The 8,725-nt window shown below is 41.1% G+C and overlaps 1 pseudogene; it reads left to right on the plus strand.

Moving 5' to 3' along the window:
* Positions 1-1,516: 1,516 nt before the first annotated feature.
* Positions 1,517-5,446, plus strand: LOC103001716 (T-cell surface glycoprotein CD1b-1-like; annotated as a pseudogene).
* The last annotated feature ends 3,279 nt before the right edge of the window (positions 5,447-8,725 follow it).

An 8,725-nucleotide genomic window follows, 5' to 3' on the forward strand; every position in this document is an offset into this window, starting at 1 on the left:
AAACATATTCATCAATTGTCCCTTATTTTCTCTGCAAAGGGAAACCAATGTTTGTTATTAATGTTTCAGTATCTTATTTTATTTGGAAGTGATCTAGCTATTCAATAAACTTCCATCATTTAAACTCAATGTGGGTCCAGAAGCAACCCAAACAGTAAGATTCCTTCCTCTCTTCATACCATTTACCCTGTTTTTTACATCAACAAGAAGATCCCTTCCTTGTTTCTGAACATCCATGCTGTCTTTCTATAGCAAACCATGCCTACTTGCCATCATTTCTCTGGTCTGGACCTAGGTTTCTGATCAGAGCCCTGAAGCATTAAGGGTTGACTGGCCTGCCAAAAATGGGCAAACTTTGGTTGAGCAAAAGTTTTATAGGCAAAATCTGGGGGGAGGGATGCAGGGTGTGTGACTTTCTTCTGTTTGGTTGTGAGGTAGCAGGGCAGTGTTCCAAGAATCTTGTACTCAGCCTGAAGTTGCCATCCTCCACCTGGGGTGGTGGCCTTATTTCCTGCAGAAGAAGTCAAAGATATTGTTATGTATATTCTTTGAGGTGGAACCAGGACACTTCCCCAGGGCTGCTCTATTGTTTCTTGGCTGCTCCTCCTTTTTCTTCATTCCTTCCCTTCCCTGATTAGCAACGATTTGAATCTGCCTTTTGGAACTCTGGGAAGGTAAAGGAGGCTGAATGAAGCCTATTTTCTACAAACAAGAAACATGGGACGAAAAGGATTTTGTGCTCAGGAGGGTATCACAGTGTCCTGCTCAGTTTCAGTAGAATGTAATTTTCAACCTCAAAAATAGCTATGGTATGAGAGAACTTTTCTCGGAATATAAACTGCAGTATTTGTCATATTTAATTCCGGCATTTGGTTTCCAGAACCAAATACACTAAAGCAGTGATTTAAATGCTTTGCATGCATGTAAATGATTGTCAACACAAAACCACACTCAGCAACCATTAATGTGGGTTAGAGAGAAAAGTTAAGAGGGATGAGATAAGAAAGAGGGGCCATTGAGAACACTGGGAAGAGGTCATGACAAAGTGCCAGAGGAAAGGGGCAGTGAAGAGGGAGGTCGAGCTGGATGTATAAACCAAAGGAATTCTTCTAGATTAAAAGAGACTGGAAGCAGAGCAATTGTTGAATATTACCCTCTTATTTAACAGATGTGGAAATAAAGGATTGGGGAGGTGAAATAACCTTTTAATATCACACGGGAGCTTTTCCAAGGTAATAAATATGAAGGAAGCTGAGGTCAAGGAGAACAGCCGGAAGCCAGAGACATTAAAAAAAATCTACAAGTCAAGGGCTGGAGTGGAAATGAGAGGCAGAGTGGGAGCACAGAGCTGTGGAAGACACAGTATTTCTGTGACGTGCGGGTGTGGGTGTGGGTGAGGAAGAGATTTGTCAGTTGGAAGACAGAGGAAATCATTATAGAGTATTGAGAAAAAGGTTTGCTGAAATTAGAGATCAAACACCAGCTCTGAGAGTCAGAAGTTCTACTTCCCAATGAAATGCTGCTTCTGCTACTTCTATTGCTAGCAGTTGTCGTCCCAGGTGGTGACAATGAAGACGGTAAGAGTAACTCTGGCAGTTCCCAGAACAGGTGCAGGGGATCTGGATGAAAGCATGCTGCACCTATCACTAAGGGTCAGGGCCCTCCTGTCTCCAGCCCTCTCCCCCAGTTCTGGAGGTTGGGGATGGAGCTAGAAGCCTTGGGGCAGGCAAATGTCTTAAGCTCTGTGTTGTTGTTCAGACTCTGGGTTCTTTATCATTTCATCCTGATTCTCTCTTCCTCCTCACTCTTCTTATGCTTCCACCACCCACAGCCTTTCAGGGGCCAACCTCTTACCATGTTATCCAGATTTCGACCTTTGCCAACAGCACCTGGGCACAAACTCAAGGCTCAGGCTGGTTGGATGATTTTCAGATTCACGGCTGGGACAGTGACTCGGGCACTGCCATTTTCCTGAAGCCCTGGTCCAAGGGCAACTTCAGTGATGCGGAGTTGATTGAGCTGGAGGACCTATTCCGAGCCTACTTCATTGGATTCACTCAGGAAGTGCAGGACTATGCCAGTAAATTCCAGATTGAATGTGAGTACAGTCCTCTGCTCCGGGGAGATTCTCAACGGCTTTTCTCTCTCCTGGTTAAGGCTATTACTCTCTTGGATCTTGGTCCCGTCCTCCCACTTTACCCAACTGCATGCACACACTTCTCCAGAGTAGTCTCCAACTCTGACTCCACACCTCCACTAAGTATCCCAGATTCTTCCTGTTTCTTGCACTCCAGTGTGATAAATGAAGGTCCCCCTTTGTAACCATCTCCTGGTTTGTTTGTGCATAACTGGCTTCTCTCCAACCCCAAGGACAAAGCCCTCACTTCTCCACTCTGTGCCTGAGTGAACTGAAGTGTGACTTCCTCCTCCTCCAATCCGTCTCCTCAAGCATCTCCTGCCTGATCCCTTCTCTCAACGTAACTCTCCCCTTCACCCTGGAATGCTGCACTCCTGATTCCATCACATGCTGCTCTCCTTCTCTCCTCATGCCCACCCTACAGCCTTACAACAGACCATCTCCACCATTTATGACATGCATACCTCTCCCCAATGCTCTTCTTTCTGAAAAGGTTCTGAATACTGCAATTGGTTTTTGAGTCATCTCACATCTCAGACCTTTCTCCCATCCCCCAAATCCAAAGCCCCACATCCTTTCTTCATCCTTTTCTTTTTAAACAATATTTTAAAATATAAATTTATTTATTTATGTATTTATATATTTTTATTTTTGGCTGTGTTGGGTCTTCGTTGCTGAGCGCTGGCTTTCTCTAGTTGCAGAGAGTGGGCGCTACTCTTCGTTGCTGGTGCCTGGGTTTCTCACTGTGGTGGCTTCTCTTGTTGTGGAGCATGGGCTTTAGGCATGCAGGTTTCAGTAGTTGTGACACATGGGCTCAGTAGTTGTGGCTCACGGGCTCTAGAGCGCAGGCTCAGTAGTTTTGGCGAACTGGATCAGCTGCTCTGCGGCATGTGGGATCTTCCCGGACCAGGGCTCGAACCCGTGTCCCCTGCATTGGCAGGCAGATTCTTAACCACTGTGCCACCAGGGAAGCCCCCTCATCCCTTTCTTTCTTGCTTGCTTTTTAATAACTTTGTCTCTGTTTTTGTTGTATCTAGACCCCTTTGTGATCCAGGGCATAGTAGGCTGTGAGCTGCGTTTCTGAGAAGTCCATAGGAAGCTTCTTGAGGGGAGCTTTAGGAGGACTGAATTTCATGAAAATAAAGAATCATTCATGTGTGCCTGCACCAGCGGGCAGCAGCAAGGAGCAGTGGTTTTGCACACTCATTACTCAGTACCATTGATCTGGGGTACCATAGTGATGCTCCTCTCAGAAACCTGCCCTCGATACTTCCTGGGTGTCCTCGATGCAGGGAAGGTGGAACTGCAGAGGCAAGGTTAGTCCTATTCTCTCCCCAGAACTTTTCTATTTCACTTCCCACCACTTTCTTTAAATTCAAGAGTAGGAGGTATCTAAGGGAGGGGCTTAATCAATAAATTATTTGGTTTCCAAAGGAGTAGAAGAGGTCACTGTCCAAACTTGTGAGTTTCTGAGTTCCTATCCTCTAGATTAGAGTCATAACCTGACAGACTTCCTACCCCTTCCTGCCCCAGTGAAGCCTGAGGCCTGGCTGTCCAGTGGCCCCAGTCCTGGGCCTGGCCGTCTGCTGCTGGTGTGCCGTGTCTCAGGATTCTACCCGAAACCCGTGTGGGTGACGTGGATGAGGGGCGAGCGGGAGCAGTCTGGCACTCAGCAAGGAGATGTCTTGAGGGAGAGAGGGAGGAAAGGAGAGGGGAAGATTGAGATTTATTCCTTGGGACTACAGTTCCAAGAGGAATGAAAATAGATCATCTAAGGTATAGAAGAGGTAAGAATGAACGACCTATAGACTGGGTGGGATGGGGCAAGAGGGAGAGACAAAGGGTGCCTGTGAATAGATCATGCCCGGGAATATGAGAGAGAGAATCACAGATGCCCATGCATCAGAAGCAGGTAATGGTGGTGCTGACACTCAGGTGGGTAACAAAGCCAGGAGAACTAGAGAATGTGTTTGAAATGACATCCCTGTGTCTTCTCTCAATTGTCAGAACACCTCCCCTCCCTCAGCTTGATATTTTTGGCAATATCAGTGCCCTCCTTGGTCCTTTTGTTATGTCTTGCATTATGGTTTTTGAGGCACTGGTGAGTTTTCCTTTTTAATCTTTCTTTTTTGTCCATCCTCTCACTCTTTCCGTTAATTTTATATTACATCCCTTTAGCCTCAATGTTTCCACCAGAACCTTTCCCCTTTCTTCCCAACTCACATCTTTATGTAAATCTATTTTTTAAAAATTGTAATATATGCATGACATAAAACTTAACCATGTTAGCCATTTTTAAACGTACAGTTTAGTAGTAGTACGTACATTCACATTTTGTGAACCAATCTCTAGAACTCTTTTCATCTTGAAAAACTAAAACTGTATACTTGTTAGACCACATTCCCCATTCCTTGTCCCCCCAGGTCCTGGCAACCACCATGCTACTTTCTGTCTATATGAATCTCACTAGTCTAGTTACCTCATATAAGTGGAATCATCACTATTTGTCTTTTTGTGACTGGTTATTCCACTTAGCATAATGTCCTTATAATTCATTCATGTGGTGGTATATATTAGAATTTCTCTCCTTTTGAAGACTGTATAACACATTTTGTTTATCCATTCATCTGCCAATGGGAACTTGGGTTGATTCCACCTTTTGGCTATTGTGAATAATGCTGCTACGGACATGGGTGTAAAAATATCTCTTATGTAGAACGATGTTTTTTTGCTCCTGTTCTTTTTTAAAATTTTATTTTATTTTTAAAATTTTTATTGGAGTATAGTTGATTTACAATGTTGTTTTACTTTCTGCTGTACAGCAAAGTGAATCTGTCATATATATATATATATATATATATATATATATATATATATATATATATATATATCCACTCTTTTTTTGATCCTTTTCCCATGTAGGTCATTACAGAATATTGTGTAGAATTCTCTGTTGTATATAGTAAGTCCTTATTTTATATATAATAGTGTGTATATGTCAATCTCAGTCTCCCAATTTATCCCTCCCTCCCTTTCCCCCTAGTAACCATAAGATTGTTGTCTACATCTGTAACTCTATTTCTGTTTTGTAAATAAGTTTACTTGTACCATTTATTTAGATTCCACACATAAGTGATATCATATGATATTTGTCCTTCTCTGTCTGACTGCTTGTGTTCTTAACAGGTCATATCAGACTATCTTGTGAGCCCTCACCATGTCTCCTTTTCCATTTGGAATAAGTATCCAGGAGCCCAGAAGCTCAAGCTGTCAGCCCAGGAGTCAATTTCATCATCTTCCATCAAATAATCATCAGATTTGATCAAATCAGAGTTCCTATAGGTTGTAAGATAAATCATAATTTATATACCAGCGGAAAAATAAATAAAAATCATACGTTTATTATGAGACAATATCAGTAGTAGGATCCACTCAGATTTCTTGGATGTGAGACGTGAGAAAGAATGTACCTCGGAATAAATGAAATGATGTACATGACTTAACAGTGACATCATTTTGGCTTCTTACTTTAAAACTTTTTTTTCTCCTTCTACTGAAATATCATTTGTCAAAGTGAGCTAACTATAATTATGTTGAGGTAATTGTATTTGCAGAGATGCTGAGTATTTTTAACATAATTTCTCTGTCTCTGCTGGGATGATTTTCTAACCGTGAGCATCAGCTGAGCAGCTTCTTTCTCCAGGAAGCCTTCCATAGTGCTGCAGTGGAAGTAACCCTCCCTCGACTGGTGTTATGCTGAGGTCCACTTTATTCTGTACCCGCAACATTGCAGTTCTTTTTGTTTTTCGTTTCCTTCTACTTATAAGTTCCTTGAGAGAAGGGCTAGCTCTAGGTGGATCCCAGGCAAGATCTCTTACTTGCATATGTAGTTGTTTAGTAAAATAATGTGAGTTGATATAACTGCCACATTAGTGGTCTTTTTTCCAAAATCATCTCCTTCCTTCTTTTTTCCTCTTTCGATATTCTAGATTTTCCTCTTACTAAAATATTCTCACATAGAAAAACATATCATGCTCTCCTTGTTTCTGCCCTGAACTCCTCTGGAGAAAACCACTTGTGCCCATACTGTAACTATAGTTTACCTATAAAAACTCATCCATAAAGGATCTTGTTCCTCATATTTCAGTGAGAATGAATGAAAGGCAGGATGGGTGAGGGGTAATAGTGCAGGTGGGTTGTTAAATATTCAAGCAAATGAGTCAAGAGGGCTGTTCTTGCTCTCAGAATCTTTGATATCTGTGCTTTATCAATTCAATTATATCTTTGACTTTCATTTACACTTATTCATTCTTTTGCTTATTCCATAGTTTTATAGAAACTCCATTTTAAAAAATCCAAACTCATTTTAGTTAAAACATCAGAGGGTGAGAATTTGAGTATATTTTTTGTTGGACTTAGAAAGGGAAGTCAGAGTCAGCGGAAGTTTTGGAGAAGCCAGTGGTACTGGAAGCCGTTCTGCCACCTGGACATTTTAGGACAATATTGACTTTAGGATTTGGGCAGGGTAGGAAATGACTGAAAACATAGTTTTTTCTCCTCTGCATTGGCACAGCTGGTTATTTCTCCAGGATGCATTAAACTCCAGCTCATCTTATAGGGTAGGCATGCTTTTCTATGCTTCACTGCACCCTCAGCTACAGGCCAGGGCCCTGATTAGTATGTTTCTTGGAGTGTGGACTATGAATCAGCAGCAGCAGTAGTACCTGTGAGCTTGTTACACAAAGACATTTTGAGGCCCTACTCTAGACCTATTGAATCAGGAAATCCTGGAATGGGAACTAGAATGCTGTGTTTTAATAAGCCTTTTAAGTTATTTGGATGCACATTTAATTTTAAGAACCCCTCATCTAAAAATTTCTCAAGTTTTGCAGTATTGACAATTTGGGCTGGATAAATCTTTGTTATGGACTGTTGTCCACTGCACTGTAGGATTTTTAGCAGCATCACTGACCTCTACTCACTAGATGCCAGTAACACCTCCCCAGTTGTAATAACCAATATATCAATATCTTCAGACATTTCCAAATGTCCTCTAAGGGACATGTCATCTTTTTAGCATTATCGAGGTATAACTGATGTACAAAAAACTGCACAAATTTAAAGTAGACATCTTGATGAGTTCGGACATGCATCCATGCATCCATGGTACCACCACCACAGCCAGGGTACTAAATATATCCTTCACCTCCAAATAGTTCCTGTGTTGCTATGTGTGTGTTTTTGTTTGGTAAGAACACTTAACATGAGATCTATCCTCTTAGCATAAAGTGCACAATACCATACTGTTAACTATAGGTACTATATTATACAGCAGATCTCTAAAACTTATTCATCTTGCTAACAGAAAATTTATATATCCATTAGAAGACAATTTCCCATTTCTCCCTTCTTCTGTCCCTGGCAACTACCATCTGATTCTCTGCTTCTATGTATTTGACTATTTTAGATACTTCATATAAGTGGAATCATGCAACATTTGTCCTTCTGTAATTAGCTTCTCTCACTAAGCATAATGTCTTCCAGGATTTATTCATGTTGTTGCAAATTGCAGGATTTCCTTCTTTGTAAAGGCTGAATAATATTCCATTGTATGGATATACCGCATTTCTTTATGCATTCATCTGAATAAATGTTTCATGTGTACTTAAGAATTATACATATTTTTCTGTTGGTAAATTTAAAAAATGTGAGTATGTCAATTGTCTTATTTATTAATTTTCATTTATTCATTTATTTTAACATCTTTATTGGAGTATGATTGCTTTACAGTGGTGTGTTAGTTTCTGCTTTATAACAAAGTGAATCAGTTATACATACACATATATCCCCATACCTCTTCCCTCTTGCATCTCCCTCCCTCCCACCCTCCCTATCCCACCCCTCTAGGTGGTCACAAAGCACTGAGCTGATCTCCCTGTGCTATGCGGCTGCTTCCCACTAGCTATCTATTTTACATTGGGTAATGCATATATGTCCATGCCACTCTCTCACTTTGTCCCAGCTTACACTTCCCCCTCCCTGTGTCCTCAAGTCCATTCTCTAGTAGGTCTGTGTCTTTATTCCCGTCTTGCCCCTAGGTTCTTCATGACCATTTTTGTTTTTGTTTTTTTAGATTCCATATATATGTGTTAGCACACAGTATTTGTTTTTCTCTTTCTGACTTACTTCACTCTGTATGACAGACTCTAGGTCCATCCACCTCACTACAAATGACTCAATTTCGTTTCTTTTTATGGGTGAGTAATATTCCATTGTATATATATGCCACATTTTATTTATCCATTCATCTGTTGATGGACACTTAAGTTGCTTCCATGTCCTGACTATTGTAAACAGAGCTGCAATAAACATTGTGGTACATGACTCTTTTTGAATTATGGTTTTCTCAGGGTATATGCCCAGTAGTGGGATTGCTGGGTCATACGGTAGTCCTATTTTTAGCTTTTTAAGGAACCTCCATACTGTTCTCCATAGTGGCTGTATCAAAGTACATTCCCACCAACAGTGCAAGAGGGTTTGTTTTCTCCACAGCCCCTCCAGCATTTATTGTAGAGTTTTTGATCATGG

This window comes from Balaenoptera acutorostrata, chromosome 1 (genome assembly GCF_949987535.1).
Source record: "Balaenoptera acutorostrata chromosome 1, mBalAcu1.1, whole genome shotgun sequence".
Classification (NCBI taxonomy): domain Eukaryota; kingdom Metazoa; phylum Chordata; class Mammalia; order Artiodactyla; family Balaenopteridae; genus Balaenoptera; species Balaenoptera acutorostrata.